We start from the raw sequence: 21,378 nt of genomic DNA on the forward strand, positions 1-21,378 counted from the left end.
AAGTGTCCCCTTTAAATCTATGATGTTGTCCCACGCTGAGAGAAATTGTTATAAGGGAGAAGTGAACAACACATTTTTCTCTCAAGGAACGATGCTTCTTTGTGCCTCCTCATGCACCTTCTTTGCACCACTCTGTCGGCGTCCTTTGATTAACAGCACGCCAATCCAATCAATGGCTGCCTCCACGATTTTTGCAATAAAACCCACGTCGGCGATCCTCCACACCTCACAGCCTCCGTGTAAGTCCGGCCTCCTCGGCCTCCCACGGGCTCTTTGTATCCCAAGATGGCCTCCTCGCCAAAACCTTGAGTTGATCAAATGACCCAATCACACTTCAAATCGAGGGCACTCCATTAAAGAGGGACAGGTTTCAATGAGCCCAAAAGCAAGAGAAATCAGTCAACCTTTCTACCAGAAGCAGCGGGCTTCCTCTCTCTTCTCAGGGGACTGCGGAGTCCGTTCGTCATAGAAAGCTGATTGGCTGCACCAAGGCCACCTCGCAAGTGTTTGGGAGCTATCTCTACTATGTAAACAAGGACAGTGAAGGAAATGACTCCCATTCCAAAGCCTGTCAGTAACCTCCCTAAATACAGGAATGAAGCATCCTTTGCAACAGAGATTGTAACCCAACCAATAATATTTGGAATCACAACCACTATCAAAGCCCCTTTACGCCCGATGAAATCGGCAATTTGCCCACTGACTATGGCACCCACCATTGCTCCTACATTTGATAGCGAGCCGAACACAGAATACTGTGAGAGAGAAAGGTTGATGTCACTGATAATTCCATCCTCACTAGGGGACGAGTATCCATTACAGAAGCCGAACTGCAAGGGCCCCATTGCGACAACCGCAGTACAAAATAGAGCAGTTGCAACGCTTCGGAACTCTTGCCCTTGCCCTTTTTATGACTTCTTGTAGTACTCTTTCCCATGTTCCTTACAAAATAGAGGCCGCTTCACATCGCCATTCACCCACAGGATTACACGGGTTCTCACACAGCCACACATCCAGGGATGTGTATCCGAGATCTCCCGCAATCACATCAGATTCACCACAATAGTCTTAGGCCACTCCAAGCAGTTTCTTCTTTAGCGATCAAACTTTGGCAGTCTACCGCCCCATCATTAGACTTGAGTCTCGAGTCATTTCAACCGGAAACAAATTCTCTCCTCCTGCAGCTCGTATCTATTCCACTATACTGCCACAGATCACCTCAGCTTCTCTGCACTTCCATGATCGGCTCCCGCAGAGATCAGACGAGGGCAACGGAGACTGCGGGATCCGTTCGTGGAGCTGCTGCATACTCCTACGATATGCATCACTCAACCTGTGTAGATGGCTCATCAAGGCAACCGAGATTTGACAATAACACGATGCTCCCAGCAGTCACACCAGGTGTTTTCTCCAACTCGGGGCATCTCTCCTTCTACATGGCAGGACTAAAAAATGGACAAACAAATCTTAAATCCTATGCCCAGGAAGGGCCAAGCCCAAGAGGGGCCAGGCCCTCACGGGCTTTGATACCAAGATAAAATTGCAGTCACTCAAAATATATTCTATTAATTGTTGAATGAGGAAATTACACACATATTTATACAATCAATAGTCTCAAGATAGGAATGCTATCTTAGACGTACAGTAGTGTGGTTGAGAGAATCTCTCAACCACACACTAAACTAGGAGAAACTATATTATAGCTTATTCCTATTATGTAGGAACAAACTCCTCAATTAGAAAATTACAACCATAGACACGTAGGAATTAATTATTTCCAACTTTTAGAACCTTTAATGGTAATTGTAACTATGGTCTTATATTATATACCGGTAATTGTAACCATGGTCGTATATTAAATACCACGAAGACAGTTTTAAAATGATTTTATCTCATACATTTGTTCTATTGTAAAATGAGACTGCCCTCTCACAGAGGCATCACATATGTTTTCAGGTGATGTAGTTACCTCTTTCAAGTTTAATGTTATTTGGACGTTTAGTGCATAACAAAATAAATAGGTTGAGAAGATACTGAAAAGCTTTTATATGTAAGATTGTAAACTAGTTGAGGTTTTTATTCCCATAGATGTAAAGTTAAAGTTATTTATAGATGAGTGACACAATACATCAGAGGGAATGGGAGAGAAGGAATAGGAGAAGTAACAGAAGGAATAAGAGAAGGAATAGGAGGTTATGCCACATTTTGTATGTATAAATATTTTTTTGGAAGTTTAATGAATGCTACAGTGTATATGATACCAAATATTGCTCATGGAATGGGTGTTTTGAACAAGTATATGTTCAAAACCATGGAAGGAACATTGAACAATTGTAAGGATAATCTTCATATATCTATGTGGCACTTCAGATTTTTAAATATGCTATTAAGAAGACTGAGATCTTAACCATATAGAATCTACAAGTGGTAATATGTCTTTAACCTATTGAGTACATTGTAGCCACTTATGCTAAAGCCATTTAGAAACATGGTTGAACACTATAAAGTCTTGTTAGAGAAGGTTGATACCTTAAAGAATATTTCAAAGTCATTAAGAAATCCTCTTGATATTAAAAAGTACTCTTGGTGTAAGAAATCCTCTTAGTATTAAAAAGTACTCTTGGTGTAGAGAATCAATGGAAATATGTACCCTCAACAACTAATTATATAAAAATTTTGCAATGGATCCCCAATTTGCAAAAAATATAGTAAGTGGGAGAATGTTGGACATGTGTTGTACTCTTTGTTGGTAAAGTTAGTCTCATCCTAGCTTAAAGGGACTATTCCACCCTACCCCCATTGAAGGGACATGAGTGTTTGGAGATGGAGCCTCCAAAAGAAAATTTTGGGTCTATTCTTCATCCATATTGTGTTTTTTGACCTTTTGTAGACTAATACCAATTAACAAATTAGGGTTGTAATCTAATCTAGAGCAATGGATTAAAGTATTGCAAAATACCTAAATATTATATTGTGAATGATGAATTGAATCCAATGAAATAGAAAGGGCTGTGACTCTCAACTATATTCAAAATAAGTTATGTACATACTCTCTAAAATTCGCACTATATTTGTATGTGTTATATTTTTTTGCTATTACTTTTTATAGAAAAATTTATGAAACTCTTTATTAACTTTATTTTATAATAGTTATATACAAAAAGATAGTTCTTCATTACTAATTTTAGTATTCATCCCCTTTTTCTTAAATTCAAATTAATTTCATGCATTCTATTCATAAATTAAATTCAAATCCAAAAACAATAAAATATATAAATTTTAACAATTAAATAAATACAAAAACTAATCTCTTATATCACAAATATAAAAATCTTATATAAAAACATCTTATACATTAATTTAACGTTTAACATAATCTTAAAATTAAATTATTAAATAAATTATAGGTTTCTTCCCTTCCATGCTCCACATGCTCCACTCCCCTAATGAAGGCATTATACACCTACCACATGAAACAATCAAATAAGACACAGATAAATAAATAAACACCTACCCCACAGAAAGCGAATCCGAATAAACTAAAATCCAGTTGGCATCTTTCTTCAAGGTGCGCAAGGCCAACCTCATAGAAATCCAGAGGTACTTCTATCAGGAAAACAAGTCTATCTAGCTGTGAATAAATTTACTTGTTCTTTATATTACGAACTTAGTCTAGTTAAAATTTAGGGGATGTTAAAACTTAAAAGTGCAATTTAACTTCAGAGAGAAGTGGCTACGCGTGATGAATAATGGAGAGAATCGATTCACATAGTTTGAAACAGAACGCTCATCATCAAAACCAAAGATGATGATAAATACTGTATATATAAGAAACAACCAGCGATATGATATGTAAGGTTCGAAATCGATCAACAGTATAGATTGGTAAAAAGAATGGCAGTTATTAGGTAATGAATTGCCATTTTATTGAAATAACCAGGGAATATGACACCTGCAATGGTTCAAAGAATTTGGTCACAGTCTGCTTTTCAAGTCTCCAAAGAAATCACGATCCACGAGGGGAATACTCGCTAGAAAGGATGCAGCACGCTGCAGACAAGTAGAGCAATTGTGCCCAGCAGCAGCATATAAGCATTCCCGCGGGGCTGGGCTATAAGAGCAGACGATCCAGAAGTCGATGGAGGCCCATTCGTGTTGATGCCAGTCGGAGATGGCGCGGGAGCAGAACCAGTGGGAGGGGAAGCAGGTGATCCTGATTTCGCTGGAGACGGAGATGGCGCCGGAGCAGAAGTAGTGGGGGACGGAGAAGGAGTTGATGAAGAAGCTGTCCGAGGAGGCGGCGCAGGGGCGGCGTTGGGAGGAGGAGAGGCGGCGGCAGCAGCAGTAACGTTGATTCCGAATGCCATGATGGGGCAGTGCCCCGGAACTCCGCAGATAAACCAGTAGTTTCCTGTTGTGTTGAGCGGCACAACATTATTGCCGCCCCTATACGATTTCAAAGGGGCTGCAGCACTGCATGAGTCATAATCCGGCTTGCTCACTTGCAGAACATCGTGAAAACTAGCAACGTAAACAAACGCTGCAAGCATACATTTTATTAACCGCGTTAATTCATTAGCAAGAATATATAATTTGGAAAGAAAAAGTATATATATATAGAAAGTATAGAGAGAGAGGGGGGGGGGGTTAGATGAGATTGTATTATATTACAGAGTGTGTCGCCCACTTTGAAGGTGTTTTGTGACGCCCATTGACTGTAATTTACACCGCGGAGCGTCCATCCGGCAGTGCCTCCTACAACGTGCAGAACCGCCTGGGCATGGTCGATTAACATAATAAACGCAAACACCACGGCAAGTTTCAGACCAGCGATAGCCATGGCAACTAGCACTATGCCTCTAGAGCATCCGATAGAGGTCTAGTGACTAAGATTTTGAAAGATCTCTTAATTTACATATGCAATATTAATTTTTAAAGTCAATAATTCTTGACTATGATCTATTTATGCAATTCAAATATACCTAAATATATTTTATTATATTTATGATATTAATTACTGCTTTTTTATCAAGAATATTTTTTTAATAATTAAGTAAATATGAATAAATTAAAAATAACTTTATTTCACAAACATATCCTATCAATCCCTAATAATATTGCTTTATCAAAATGCAATATACCTAAATATGGTATATTATATTTATGCCATTAATTACAGCCCATTTTTATTAGGAGTATTTTTTTAATAATTAGGTAAATATGGATAAATTAGACATCAATTTAATTAACAAACAGGTCCTCTCAATCCCTAATAATATTGCTTTTATAAAAAATGCAATATACTTAAATATACTATATTATATTTATAACATTATAAAGATTTTTTAACAATTATCTAAATATAGATAAACTAAAAATAAATTTGTTTAGTAATCCTAAATCCCTAAAAATTTTGCTTTATTTCCATCCATTAAGAAACCAAGATTGACCCGATATATATACCTTGTAATATGCTCTATATATATATATATATATATATATATATATATATATAAATTTCAGAATTTAATAAAAAAAATATAAAAAAACATGTAAATCAAAATTAAAGTATATATATCGTTTATATATTAGGCTTTTTGAGGAACTGTGAAAAAACAGAGTAGAACTTCTATAACACATGGAGAAAATGAAAACCCATATTTCTCTTACAAAACACAATTAACAAGAACAATGCAGTTAATTGGTTTGTGGGAAGTGCTTTTGTCAAGTTGGCCATTGCAAAGAGAAATATAATTAAATTATCATTTGCAATACTTCGGTCATATATATAATATACTTTTTCTTTTTATTTTTATTTTAAATATTAATTTTTGTAGGGATGAATTGGTAATTGAGAGGATATAATGGAATTATAATCATTTTTACTGTTCACTTTAATATTAAATATTTAAATTTTCTTAATTTTTCGGGGTTTATAAGAATAATTCAAGTAGAAGGAAATTAAACTCTCTAACTATCATTTAAACTAGTGTTTTTTCACAACATTTTTTAAAACATTATAATTATAAATATGGACAATAATAATATTATAATTAATTAGAATTATCTAAAATAGTTGCCTAGAATTGATTTTTATTTATATTTTTTTTGTGATAAACTTAATTTTAACATGAATATCTTAAATTCATAACTAATTTTCATTATAACCTTATTTATATTAATAAAATCACAATTAATGGATTCACAAAAACTTCCAATATTAACCTCAATATTAAGATATTTAAATTTTCTTACCTTTTCGGCTTATAGGAAATATCCAAATGGAAAATTAAACCGATTAAATACCATTTAAGTTATTGTCACTTGACAACTTTTTTTAAAACATTATAAATATAGATATAAATAATAATAAAATAGTTATTTATTAAATTTATTATTTGAATGTGTATTAATTTGTGTTCGACTAAAAATTCCTACCCGTTATTCATAGTTTAACATTAGGGATTCAATTTTTGTTATTTTTTTACTATTATTTAAATTTATTTATTTGTAAGATGGTTGTTTGAGGTCTTTATGGACTTTTTAGTAACTTCCATTTTTGATAGTTACTAATTTTTTGGTTTTAGTTTTATTTCTTTTTTATTTAACTTATTGATTTTTTTTTTCTATTATTTCCATTTTCATAAATAGTTTTTTTTTTCCATATTTTCAATTTAAAATAACTTACTATTATATTAAAAATATATTTTAATAAATTTAATTATGTGTTGTTAATATAAACGATAATTGTTAATCATACTTTTTAATTTTTGGTGATAACATTCAACAATACAACATTTTATTAGTTGTTTTATTTATGTGATGGAATATTTGTCTTTATTATTTTTTAGTTTAATTAAGGCATATTTAAATTATGCCGGATGTACTAGTTACTACGTAGCACTTGTTTAAAATGGTTGGAGAATTGATTTTATCCATATTTTTTGACATAAAATCATTTTAACACATAATATCTCAAATTCATATCTAATTTCAATTATAATTCTATTTATATTAGTAAAATAAGAATTAATTCAATTGCAGCACTTCCACAACTCATCTCAATATTAAGATCTTCAAATTTTCTTTCCTCCAATTTATAAGAATAATCTATCCAAAAAAGAAATTAAACTCACTATAATTATCTTTTGCAAAAAAACATTTTAATTATAAATATAAATAATAAAAAATTTAATATAAATGATATTTATCTAAAATGGTTAGAAACTTGATTTTTTATCTATTTTTTAAATAAATTTAATTTTAACATAAAATATCTTAAATTCATATCTAATATCAATTATAATCTCTATTTATATTAATAAAATCAAAATTAATATTACTTAAGCAATTGAACATCATTTAAAAAAACAAAACAAAAAAACAACTCCCTTTTCTTCAATTCTATAAATATAGTATACACAAACACCTACCTTTGGAAAACATGTTGCTAATCGCACTCCTTATAACCAATGAAATAGACATTAAACCAAAATTTGTAGAGCTACTCTTGAGAAGAAAGTCATGCATCCTTGTGTCTCGCTATTATTTGCATGTGTCGTAAATGGAGCTAATCTTGCATGCACATGTGTTGTATCTGGAGCGAGTCCTCGAATGGATTCTTACGCTAATCCACTAATAGACTTTAGCCTCATCACATATTCTAAAGCTTCTCCTCTTTCATTAGGAATATGTCTTGCAATAATTAAATCAAACATTTGTTTGTAGCGAAAGGCACTATCAGATACATCCTTAATTCTGTTGGCTTGTAGATATTGTAAGTCCAAATAATTGCCTATGTTTTTTTATATATTATTTAAATATATGTTATGTTTTTAGTTATCTTATTTTTAGTTGGGGTTTTAAGTCTATGTAATTATAGAAATTAATGTGTAGATTTAAAATTGTTTATGAAATTTACTAAATCACAGACTCGAAGTTATTCTACTTATCTGTTGAAGTTAATTCATAATGTAAAACACAAATTATAGACATGCAAAGGAAAACATCATACATGCACAACTATTTATCTAGTGGAAAGCAACTGCTAACCCTTTCATGTATGTACTACATTAATCAAAGAATATAGATGAATGCATATGTTTGATCAAGCCTGAGAAAACCCTGCAAATGTATAGTCTATCCCTCTTCTTCACTGAGTGACTCTGGCCAACACTTAGTCAATTTTCAAGCCCTCCAAGATCTTATTTCCTTGCATTGTTCCTTAAGGAAATTGTCCCCTATTATTTAGGAAATTCTCTCAATTGGATTGCGCAATTCCTCTTGGTCTTTCCTCTAACTTCATGCACCACTTGTACACATTGGAGTAATCTACAATTGATAGTACACTGCTTGGGAATCTCCATCTCAAAGGGGTAACTCAAATTCTCTGCATGAAATAATTATTTTGGGTTCATTGATCAGTTGACTGGATGATCACCTAGTGTGGCTGAAGTTCCACTTCCACAACTTGACCTCCATTGGTTCCTCTAATAGTTAAAACTAGTTTACCTGACCATAACTCAATTCAACTGAAATAGATCGCTATAAATTAGCAATCAATCATATTGAACTAAACTCAAGCTTCACCAACTCGAATTAACTGAATTAACTAAGTGATAAGTGCCATGTCACCCCAGTTAACTACGTTTTCTGTTGAAATAGAAATTCAAATTTTCTCTAGATTGACAAAGGCAAAGTCAAATTAAGATTTTCTTACTTCAAGTTCAACACTCCCTCTCAACAAGAAAGGGATTATCAACCACCCATATCCTGCATCTGTGGAACTCAAACTTCCCTCTTGAAAAGGCCTTTGTAAAAGTGTCAGCATCTTGTTCCTCTTTCGAAATGTACTCCAACAACATAATCCGCTTCTGCACACAATCCCGTAAATGATGATACCAAATATCAATATGCTTGGATTAATCATGAAAAATAGGAATTTCGGAGAGCTTAATGTGACTCTAATTATCACAGTAAATCATAGTTGGATCCATCATGTGATCAAACAATCCAACAAGTATCTTTCTCATCCAGATTGCCTCACATGTTGCTTGACATGTAACCATGTATTCCGCTTTTGCCGAGTTGAGTGCCACAAATATTTGCTTCATGTTGTACCAATAAACTGTTCTGGACCCAACACTGAAAATTCCACTTGATGTACTCTTCTGCTCTGATGGACTCCTCGTCCAATCTGCATTTGTGAAGCCACAACTTCACTCCCTCTATCCTTTCGTACCATAGTCCAAACTAGATAGTGCCTCTGAGGCACTGTAGAACATGTTTAATTGTCCTCCAAAATAATTTGGTTGGCCTAACCATAGCTTGACTCAGTTGGTTGACTTCATAGCACATATTTGTTCATGTGTTCACAAGATACATTAGTGAACCCACCAACTGGTAAACAATAGCCTCCACTTCCTCACCTCAAGTGGCATCCTCTTTCCTCCAGTTGGTCAATAGAAGAGTCTCCGTGGGTTTTCACCTGTCCATGCAGAACCTATGAATATCTCATTGGCATATTTTCCCTGAGAAACAAACAGTTCCCCATCACCTTATCATACTTCTAATCCAAGGAAATAGTGCAAGAGACCCATGTCTATCATTTAGAACTCTCTTAAGAAGTCCTCCGTACAAAATCTGATCAGAACAATGTAAACTATCAAATGGGAACTGTACTACGTACCTATTTTTTTCAGGTAGTAAAAAATCATCTTATTTTGAAAAGTGTTGATGTAGAGTACACATTTTTTAAGCATATTTTTAACACTTTAAATTTTCTTATGTATCAAGTATTAACATTTTTTTTAAATGTTAGTAATTTTCATGTTAATTTTGAAAAGTGTTGATGCTGCGACAACCTCTTTCTTTAAAGGGCTTATTTTTGACACTTTAAATTTTCTAATGTATTAAGTGTGGATACTTTTTTTTTAAATGTTGGTGATTTTCATGCGAATTTTGAAAAATATCAACAATTTTTTTAAGGCATATTTTTGACACTTTAAATTTTCTTATGTCCTAAGTATACAACAAAAAATATGTTGATTATTTAATCATTTTTCAAATTGTCTTACTCATTTTCATGTTTTTCGTCCTAAGATATTTGGTTTTTAAGGGTTTTCCAATTTTATTTTTTTTAATTTTATTTTTTTCCTTTGAAATATTTTTTATTATGAAATTTTTAATTCTTTTTGCAAAGTTTAATAAAAATAATAAAATTAGTATTTTAAGGTTATGATTTTTTTATTTTTTTATTTATATATGGCTAATTAATATTTCAATACACATAAAATAATTGTCATTAAAAATAATAATTTTAAAAACTCCAAAAAAATACACATTTTGCATAAAGATATAATTAAAAAATATATATGTTTTTTAGGACATTTTCGCTACAAATGATATGTTAAATTAAAAAAATTTGTGGAAATTTTCAATAGAAAAAATTGAAAAATAACAAATTTTATAAAAAAAAAAAAAAAAGATGACATTAAAAAAAAATAAAAAATAAAAATGATTAAAATTTTAAGTAAAAAAAACAAAACAAAACAAATTGAAGCATACAATTTAAAAAACAATAAAAGTCAAAAACATAAAAAATTTAAAAATAAAAAATACAATTAAATTATAAAAAAAAAAAAAACCATTAAAAAAATAATAATAAATAAATATTAAAAAAAACTTATATAATAAAAAATAAAAATAAAAAAGTATATAATAATAAAAAATAAATTAAATATAAAATAAATAAATAAATAAACATTATGAAAAAAAAATTAAAAAACAATTCTACAAATTTAAACAAAATAAATAAATAAATAAATTACCGCCCCTCGGTCTCGTGGGTGGGCTAACCCGATTCAGTGGATCGGGTTAGCCTACCCAAGGGCCAGAGGAGCCACGACCCTGAGCGGTTGCCCCTCATGCCCCTAGGCGGGCTCAGGTTGAGCTCGCTAAGAGGCTCGAGGAGCTGCAATTTCCTTTCTTATTTTTAAATTTAATTGGTTTTCTACTTTTTTTTTTTTTTCTTAATTTTTTTTTAATGTTTTTTTCAATTTTTCTTATTTATTTAAAAAAAATTATAATTGTTTTTTTTTAGTTTTTTTGTTGTTTAATATTTTTATTTTAGTATTTTGAATTTTTTTTAAATTTTTTTTATTTCATTGATTTTTTTTAATATGCGTATTTTAATGTATTATTTATTTATTGATTTTAATATTTTTTCTTTTGTTTTTTTTAATTGTCCAATAAGGTATTATTTATTTGATTTTTATTTTTTTCATTTCTTTAGTTAATTTTTTCGCTTTAATCCTGTCTTTTGAAAATTTTTTATTTTTTTTGGGTGAATTTATTTTGTCTTTTACAATTCTATGTTTGATTATTTTTTGTTTTATATATATATATATATATTTGTCATTTTTTTAATTTGGTTTTTCTAATATATATTTTTATTTACTTTTTGTTATTTAAAAAAAAAAATTGCTTTTTTCTTTTTTTTTTTATTGTTTTCATTTTTGTTTATTTTTATTATAAATTTTTGTTTTCATTTTTCTTTTAAAATTTTAAGGTTTTTCGGAGTCATGATATTTTATCTCTTATGCCTTTTTTCTTTTTTTCTTTTTTTTTCTATCCTAAAAAAAAAGGCATTATTTCCGCATCAACACTTTTCATTTCAAGGGTGTTTTTTGCACAAAAAAATTGGTTTTTACTGCCATTTTTAAAAATTGTGAAAATTTACCCCAATAAAAAAATAAAAATAAAAACAATTTTCCAGCATCAATAGTTGTTTTTCATGTTTTTTGGGGTTTTCTTTGTTAGAGTTCTTGTTTGATGGTTTACATTGTTTCAGCAACTCATCACTAGTCAAAATCAAGTCATCAACATAAAAGATAATAATCAGCAGTTTTCCTTCTACCAAGATATGATAGAGGTTGCATCTGCTTCACTTTTCGTGGATCCCAAATGGTGAGATAACTATCGATCCTTGTGTACCAAGCATGGGGTGCTTGCTTGAGACTGTACAACGCTCACTTGAGTCTAAACACATGAGACTCTCGATCAAAAGTCTCTAAGCCTTATGTTTGCTCGATATACACCTCCTCCTCAATAACTCCATTAAGGAATGTTGTTTTCACATCCATGTGGTGGATCTTCCACCCCATTTGTGCAGCCAGAGCAAGGATTAATCTGATGGATGAGTACCTTGCTACAGGAGCAAAGGTCTCATCATAATCAATCCCTTCAACCTGAGATTACCCTTTAGCCAAAAATATGGCCTTGTAGCTTACTATGCTTCCGTTTGCTGCATGCTTCACCCTGAAGATCCATCTCGAACCCATAATTGATTTATCTATTGGTCTTGGGAGCAGTTCCCAAAAAATATTGTTTATAATGGATTCGTACTCCACCACCATTACATCAACCCATATACATTGCTCTGTTGTTTCCTCGAAAGTGGATGGCTCAGTCTCCACAGGCTCAGTCATTAGAGCCATGCAACCAGTCTACCGATCTAGTGACCTTCTCTGTCTACGTTGATTTGAAGGAGCACCCACATTCTCCCTCACATCCTGCACAAGTCTCACAACTCCCCTAGTCCTTTTCTTACCTTCTCTAGATGGTTCTGCTTGAGTGATTGTCTCCACTTTTTGCTCCTCAACTTGTGGTTTTTCCACAACTTCTTGAGGTTCCTCCTTTGGAGCTAAAATCTCCTCTTCTAGTTGAATCTGAAGGTCTCTCTCAAGAGGGCACCACATGGATTTGTCTTCATCAAATTTTACATCCCTTCGCACAAATGTCATTATGAGGGATGGAAAGTACATATAGTAGTTTGGGGATGTTTCTGTGTAACCCAAAAATACCCCCAATTCTATTGTCAGCTCTAGATTCTTCCTTGATTCTTTAGAGACATGGAAGTAAACAGAGGCTCCAAAGATCCTGAAGTGTGACACATCCGACTTCCTCCCCGAGAAATCCTCCTCTGTTGTAATCATGCCAGGAATTTGATGATGAATCATGTTCTACAAATAGACTTTTGTGTGGCATGCTTCAACCCACAAGTACATAGGTAGGATTTGGTCATGCAAAATTGCCCTTACTACTCCCACAATGCTACAATTCTTCCTCTCGGCCACCCCATTCTATTGTGGGTTGTGGGGTGTTGTCAACTCTCATCGAATGCCTTCTTTTGCAAAGAAATATTTAAACTCATTCGACACGTACTCACCTCCATTATCTCTCCTGAGAGCCTTCAACTTCTTGCTCGTTTCTCTCTCAAACAGTGCTTTGAATTCTATGAACTTGGAGAATGTCTCATCCTTCTTCCGCATGAAGAAGATCCAACAATTCTTTGAGAAGTCATCAACAAAAATGACACACTATTTGTGCATGGCAGTTGAAGCTGTAGAGAAAATTCCATAGACATCAGAGTGGATCCTTTCAAGGATTGCATGTGCTTTTCAGTCCCAATAATGGAAAGTGGCTTTTGTGTACTTCTCCATGGTACATCGTTTGCATATAACCTACTACTCTAGTTCTCTTTGGGGAGGCCTGTGGTTATCTGTTGCATGATCTTCAAAGTGCCATGATACAAATGTTCAATTCTTCTATGCCAAATTTCACTGACATCGCCGCTCTGCACCTTATCCACCTTTGTGCTCAATGCAACACAATCCTACACATCTAGCTTGTATAGGTTCTTCACACGAACCCTGATCTAGTTCACCTACCCCATGGCTATGTGTCTCGAGAATGCTTTCCCTTTGTTGAAGATCACATCATAACCACGATCTTCCAAAACTACAATGAAGATGAGATTTTTCGTTAGACCCAGAACAAATATCACATACTTGAGTCTTAGACAGGAGCCTGAATCCCTTTGGTAGGTGACTGTACCAATCCCTGTTGCAATGTACCTTCCATCATCTCCCATCTCAATGTGTATATGGAGATCTTTCTCCTCCAAATCACTGAAAATTTCTCTATTCCTCGTCATGTGGAACAAGGCACCGCTATCCAAGTACCACACGCTCCCCATCATTGTGTTGGTCATGTATCCAAAGAGAGTAAAGTCAAGCTCGAATTGTGAAGCCAAAGCTTCATCTGCTACTCCTCCTTAGGTCTTCTTGCTTGTCTTCTTATGTGGACACTTTGTGGCATAGTGCCCAAATTCATGGCAATGAAAGCACTTGATTCTGGACAAGTCATTCTTCCTCCCCCCTTGACTAAATTGTTCTTTAGATTGGGATTTCTTCCCTTTTTCCTTCTTTGCCTTCCCAACCAAGGCAAATTTTTCTTCATCCTCACCCATGGATGAATTCCTGTCTCTGGTATTCTTCCTTATTTCCTCTTGTACCAAATTAGACCATAGGTGTTCCCAATTTGGTAGTTTCTCCCTCCCATTCACTAAATCTTGGTAGATGTGCCAGCTCTTAGGAAGGACTAGAAGGGTTAGCATTACCAAATCATCCTCTGCAATAATAACACCAACTTGAACTAGTTCATCATGACATTGTGTGAACCTGCTCAGGTACTGTGGAAATAGTTTCTTTCTTTTGCATCTTGATATTTCAAAGTTTATCCTTGAGTGTCAATTTCCTGTGGTCACTGCTATTCTAGAAAAAATATGTTAGTGATTGCCACATCGTATACGGAGTCTCTTTCACATGTTTATTTGAGACAACATGGTATTTTACTCCATCCAATATAATTCTCCTCACCTTGGCTGCACACTTCTTCCATTCTGCTAGATCATGAGCATCAGTTGTTGTCAGTTTCAGAATGTCATTATCGATGAATTCCTTCAATCCATTATATTCCAGTGCTTCCTCCATGCGGTCCTTACAAACAACATAAATTGAGCTTCCCTCAAGGGAATACTTGAGTCTTAGTCCATATAAATCCATCCTTATAGATATGAAGAATTGATCCTACAAACCCGATCCTCCTACAATAAAAGCTTCAAAATATATACTCTACTGTGAATCTTGCTCTAATACCATGTAGAAATTAATGTGTAGATATGAAACTACTAATGAAATTTACTAAATCACAAGACTTGAAGCTACTCTACTGGTCTGCAGAAGTTAATTCACAATCTAGAACTCAAATCATAGACATGAAAAAGTAAACATCACACATGCACAAATATTTATCTAAGGGAAAGTAACTGCTCAAAACCCCTTCCTATATGTATTGCATTAATCAGAGAATAGATATGAAAACATATGCTTACTCAAGCATGAGCACACCTTGCTAGTTTATAGTCGATCCCTCTACCTGAATGGTTGACCCTGACCAACACTTAGCCAATTTTCAAGCCCTCCAAGCTCCTATTTCCTTGCGTTGTTCCTTGAGTAAATTATCCCCTATTATTTAAGAAATTCCCTCAATTGGGTTACGAAATTCCTCTAGGTCCTTCCTCTAACTGCATGCATCACTTGTACAAATTAGAACAACTGATAATACACTACCTTGGAATCTCCATCTCAATTGGGTAACATGAATTCTCTACATGAAACAATTATTTTGGGTTGATTTATCAGTTAATTGGTTGATCACTGAGTGTGGTTGAAGTTCCACTTCCACAACTTGACCTCCACTAGTTTCTCTAACAGTTAGAACTAGTTTTACTAGCCATAACTCAATTTAATAGAATAAATTTCTACAAATTAACAATTATTCATACTGAATTGAACTCAAGCTTCCCCAACTCAAATTAACTGAGTTAACTGAATGACATGTGCCATGTCACCTCACTTAACTACCTCCAAGATTTCTGTTGAAATAGAAATTCAAATTTTCTCTAGTTTTACCAAGGCAAAGTCAAACTAAGATTTTCTCGCTGCATTTTTTAAAGAAATAGTGTTGGATATGATTTAATTAAAAGATATGTGAGCATGAACATTCATTGATTTAATTAAGGCTAATATTTAACAAATTTATGAAATTTGATAAATTTATTTAATTTATTTATTTTAACATATTTTTGTCTTGATGATGGATACACTTATGGACCTAAAAGGTAGACAATCCTACAAAATGATTATGGTAAGTCTGAGCCTCTAGATTGAAAATATAATTTTCCACAATGGGGTCTTCTCAACATGTCATGGATGCTTCATAGTGTGCGCTCCCCTCACTCTTGTCTTCTCTGTGTAATGGCATGGCAGTGGGTAACTAAATTCGTCGTGTTTGATATGTGGGCGGGTTGTGGCTTTAAATGCCCAAGTATGATGAGGGGTTGGTTGGTGTATGCCATGGGGGACTAGGGGATCAATACCATACCACATGTGTTTATATTGGGGGATATATATTTAGGAAAAAATGACATAATATATTGAGAATATATTAATAGGGAGTAAATGGTTTTTATATTGGCAGGTATAAAAATAGAGCTTAAAGTTTACGAAAAAATATAAAGGGGTATAAAAAATGTTAATGAAAAAATGAATACCTACAATATATAGTGAAATTAGTGATTTCTTAAATTGGGAAGGCATATTGGGTTCATATTGGTAGGGGAGTAAAATAATGTGATTTTTAGAGTTATTTTCAATATGTAGTCAAATTAAGGGTACTATTTAGTATGCCATGAGTGCACATGATATGTCATAGGTTATTGATTGAATCCCCCATGGTATACACACTTTATGCAGAATGAGGAAGGTACTTCTCCTTGTCCTCCATTATTGGTTTCTTCCTAGTAGCATCTCCCTATATTCCTCATTTGGAGCAGCGGTATTCATGGGCCTTTTTTAGTCTAGCACAAACCTGTTTATTCCTTTATGAACTACATGTTTCTTCTGGATTTTCTTTGGCCTAAAGTCTTTTGTATTGGCTCTAAGTCATGATTGTAGCTAGCATGTCCTTTTATTTCCTGAGTTCTTTAGAAATTCTCTATTACCCTGATGGGTATTTATTGTCACTGGTGTTTTTATGTTTCAAAAGAACCTTGTGGTTGAAGGTCTGGCCCTTATCTCTTTGCGTGTTCAATTTGTACAAAGTGTTTAGTGGTAGGTGTTTGTTGGTGAAATTCAAGTTTTAATTATAGGCATGGGCTTGGTTTCTAGTGTTGTTATGCCTATTCGTGCTCTTAGAAACTCTCCTTAGTTGTCTTTACCTTGTGTTATGTCATTGCAATGTGATAATTTCGACTATTAGTTGGCTTAGGACCTACAGTGTAGTGTGTGGGTGATGACATAGTTGTTTACATATATGTGTTTAATGTCCTTCATTTCATCCTTTCTATAGTCTTCTTGGCAAACATTCTTCTTGTATCTATCCACAATGTTCTTCGGCAACATTCCATAACCCGCCTAAACAAAGAATGAACTACAAAAGAGGTGGTGGTAGTAACATTGGGCACAAAAGGGTTCGCCCTTTTTCCTATGACTCTGTTGCAAAAAAATTTGATGTTGTTGCTTTGGAGGCACAAAAGGAAATCTTATTATTGGAGACAAAAGAGTTTGGGGAATGGTTGTATGACTAAGACTCTAAATTTGTGGGGAAGGATATGAAATTGGTCCCTGATTCTGGTAGGTTATAGAAAAGGTGAATCCATTTTATGAATTCTTTGGCGCTTCATCAACAAATGTTGACTCTCTTGCACCTTATTTTTAAGGAAAAACAAGTGGATACTTATAATATTTTTCCCTCTTTGGAGGACATTAAGTGTATCTTGAGAAACCAATGCTTTTGCCTGGATAATGTGGATCAACATATGGATCACGTGGAAAGTTTATTTATGAGTGATTCTGCCTCTAGTGATCTTACATACTCTTCAAATGATAATGCTCAAACACTTGCTTTAATTTCTTCAGATCATGACTAGTAATGGTCATTTCAAGTGATTTTGTACCAAATTTTCATATATGTCCTAGAACTTAGTTCCTTCATGGAAGCTTACATCTTATCTCTTTTTTGGTGCATGGAACTATGGTATTTTTTGTGTAATAGCCCTGGTTAAAAATCCGTGTAAAAATATATAAGACCACGATTGATGGGACATGTATTCCAAGCTTAATGGTGGGAAAAACATCCTAGTGGGTGTTCATTTCTGTTATTATGCCTAAAAGAAATTGGCAAAGGCAATGGAAAGGGATTTGGAAAGGAAAAGTGGCATTTATTGGAATTTATTTATGAAAATAATGGAAATTAGGAGAAAAGGAAGGTGAAAGGTCACAGGTTGCATGTGAGGAGGAAATTGAAGGAAAATAATGGAAATTCAAGAAAATAGAGGCCTCGTTGATAAAAAGGCTTATAAGGATCAATTGGAAATCTTGGTCAATTCAGTATTGAAGCTCTCTCATTATTCTCTCTCTCTCACTCTTTGACACTTAGAGTTTTCTTGGAGCACTTTTGGAGGGTGTGGCATACTTAAAGTTTTGGAGCAAGAAGGAAAAGGAAGAGCAAGAAAGCACAAGAGGACATCGAGATCAACAGCTACAACAAGTTTTCATTGCAGGTACCAAGTTGCATGTATGTTTTCATAACTATTTTTGGCATGCATGGCATATCCATGTGGTTTATTGGTCATGATCTGTCACTAGAATGGAGGATTACCTAGATTGACAGTGGATTTTCCTAACCTTTCCATTTCCTAGATAGCCATGGTGTTGTGGGTTCATTTCTTTTTTTATAGTTGGTTCTCATGTTTCCTTAGCTTGGGTTGAGTTACTAGTTCTTGGAGCCTTGGTTGGAAAAATGCTCGAGAGCCCTGTAATAACTTGGGTTGAGTTACTAGTCCTGGAGCCTTGGTTGGACAAACACATTGGAGCCCTTGGTGGGTTGAGTTATTAGTCCTGGATCCTTGGTTGGAAAAACGATCTAGAGCCTGATATAAGTTGTGGGATGAGTTACTAGTCCTAGAGCCTTGGTTGGAACAAATGCTCTAAGAGTCATGGAAGGCTTGGGTAGAGACCAATCTGATGATGGTTCTTGTGATGTTCGACCGTGAGGTGGAATCACTGTTTGATGGGTTGAGGTGGTTAGCCTCTGGAAGCCTTGGATGGTTTCAGTTGATGTGTTTATGAGATCCCACATTCATGCTTGTAATATGGCATGAGGGTGACTGGATGAAAGAAAGATTTGGTTCAGCCATGTCTACGGTCGAGTGGTATGTGGAATTATCGAACCTGGTCAAAATTTCCTATGTCTAATAAAATCTAACTTCTCTTTCTTTTCTACTTATTTATATGTGGATTTAATGGTTTTTATCTCACTATTATTTCATGGTTTTATGTTGGTTATAATAATGGTTAATTTACTAGTTCATGTCATGGTTGTTTCAAGTATTTACTTGTAATTGTTAAAATGATCGATACGAGACCTAATTGATGTCATAATCATTCAAGGGAGAAGGTGGTGATCCTTCTTGTCATGTCTCATAAAAAATTTCAGTCATTCATGCTCTGTCTTATATCCTAGACTTGTAGCTTGCATTGATGCCAAGTGTTTGACCAAAAGTCAGTGTTGGCTTATTGGGGCCTGACCTAGGTTCAAAGTTGATTTAGCCAAACAAATCCTAGTACTACTGGCCCTTTCGACAATAGTCCACAGAGCGCGGACTGAGGTCTCATCCAAAGTAGTATGGGGGGGTGCTAGAACTAGGTTTCCGTACCCTAGAGATGTCTGATGAGTTCAAGTGGTCCGCAGTTTGACCCTGCACGCAAGTTGCTTCGAGCACTTTCTCGTACCTTACAGCCTGATATACTGCCTTTGTGCAGACCTACTGAGGGGCTGAACGTTGCGCTCTAGGTTATTACCCAAGACCTCAATGGTGTTCCAACATTAGTTAATTAACTTTGCCTACTTGAGTGCTTTAAGTATACTTAACAATATAAACCATTCATACAAGTGCGCACAGTAAATAAACATTATATTTGCAAATCATATCAAACATGCATTAACCCAAGAACAGATACACATAATTATGATAAAACTTCTCTTTATTAATTCCTTGGTTACAAACTCAACTCCGCCCTGCGCACTCAGCTGCAGGAGTTTGCACACTCAGCTGCGAACTACTAGGCCTCTGCACACTTAGTTGCAGAGCCTTCTCCTACTCTACGACCCAAAGAAACACTTTACACTTTGTGACTCAATCAATTAGACTTGTTATTCATCTCTATCCTTCTCTATCTACTTAGAGCCTCGCTTTATTTATACAATCCCATGGTCCGCAGAACATGGGTAGGTCTATCTAGTCGACATTACATTACAAAACTAGGGCAGACAACCCTGTGACTCTATCATACTTTCACGCCCTGCGCCCGCAATTCGCAAAGCTTTACAACAAGATTGAGTCAAAACTTGGGCTTTGAATCCCAAAACATGCCTTGGGGGGATTCCATGCCCATCAGGCCCCCAACACAAACATCGTGAGTCACCCTCGAGTCACTTTGTCGACGCAACGATCTTTGCGAGGAGTCCCTCCAACTGTTCTCGAACTGCGCGGAGGTTAGCAGCGCAATGAGCTACTGTTTGTTGGACCTGCTTCATACGCTGTTCCGAGACCTTTATGTCTAGGGTACTTCTCTGCATCAATGTGTGCATCCCTTGTATGTGTGCGAGCTTACCTTCGATTTCTGCCATGATGGTGAAGGCCTCGTCGATCCAAGGCTGGATGCATGCTTTTAGGACTGCCTCCTTATGTCGTGTCGTGTCCACCTGCTCCTTCAGTGCTTTAGCTTGTTGCATCCTCGCAAGCCGCTGGGTGAGGACCATTATCTGCATAGTTCCTCGGACACTATCATAATGTTGTTGGAGTTCTCACGCCTCTATCTCTAAGTGCTGGATGTTGGGGTCCTCCTGCAGAGTTGTGAGGACCTCAAGTGATATTTCCAACATGCTAGTGTAGTCTCACATGCACCTCCGATTTCCTTCAATTCTGTTGTGATAGCATTAGCACGTTGTTCTCTAACTTCCGAGGGAGTGGATGGTTACGCCTTTAACCATAGCTCGACAATCTGAAGATTCATCTGCAGCTGAACCTTTGTCGTTCCTCCCTGGCCTCGCAGACTCTAGTTGCTAACCTATGGATCCACACCTCCACTGGTATATCTGCTAGGATGGCCAGCTCCAGGATGCTTCGGAAAGCATTGTCTATCACCTGCACCAGTTGTTGATTTTGTGACACTAATTCATCGCACTACAAGCTAAGTTGTTCCATATTTATCTTCTTCTCACTAAGGACTTGGAGCGTGCGGCTCTCCCTAGCACGCAACTCTGCCGTTATCTCATCCTGCAATAGATATAATGTCTTGCGCAGAAGGGCAGCTATATTAACACCGAAACCTTTCAGCGCACTAACCGAAGGCTTGTCGGCCTCATTTGATGTCACTAGTGCCCCTTCCAGCAACATTATTGTGTTTTTCA

The 21,378-nt window shown here is 35.0% G+C and overlaps 1 pseudogene; it reads right to left on the minus strand.

Annotated features, from left to right (window-relative positions):
* Positions 1–395: 395 nt before the first annotated feature.
* Positions 396–845, minus strand: LOC149157574 (sugar transporter ERD6-like 6 pseudogene; annotated as a pseudogene).
* Positions 846–21,378: the final 20,533 nt, after the last annotated feature.

The sequence above is a fragment of the Pinus tabuliformis genome, chromosome 5_2 (genome assembly GCF_031772625.1).
Source record: "Pinus tabuliformis cultivar Carrire ecotype Pingquan chromosome 5_2, CPIR1, whole genome shotgun sequence".
Lineage (NCBI taxonomy): Eukaryota > Viridiplantae > Streptophyta > Pinopsida > Pinales > Pinaceae > Pinus > Pinus tabuliformis.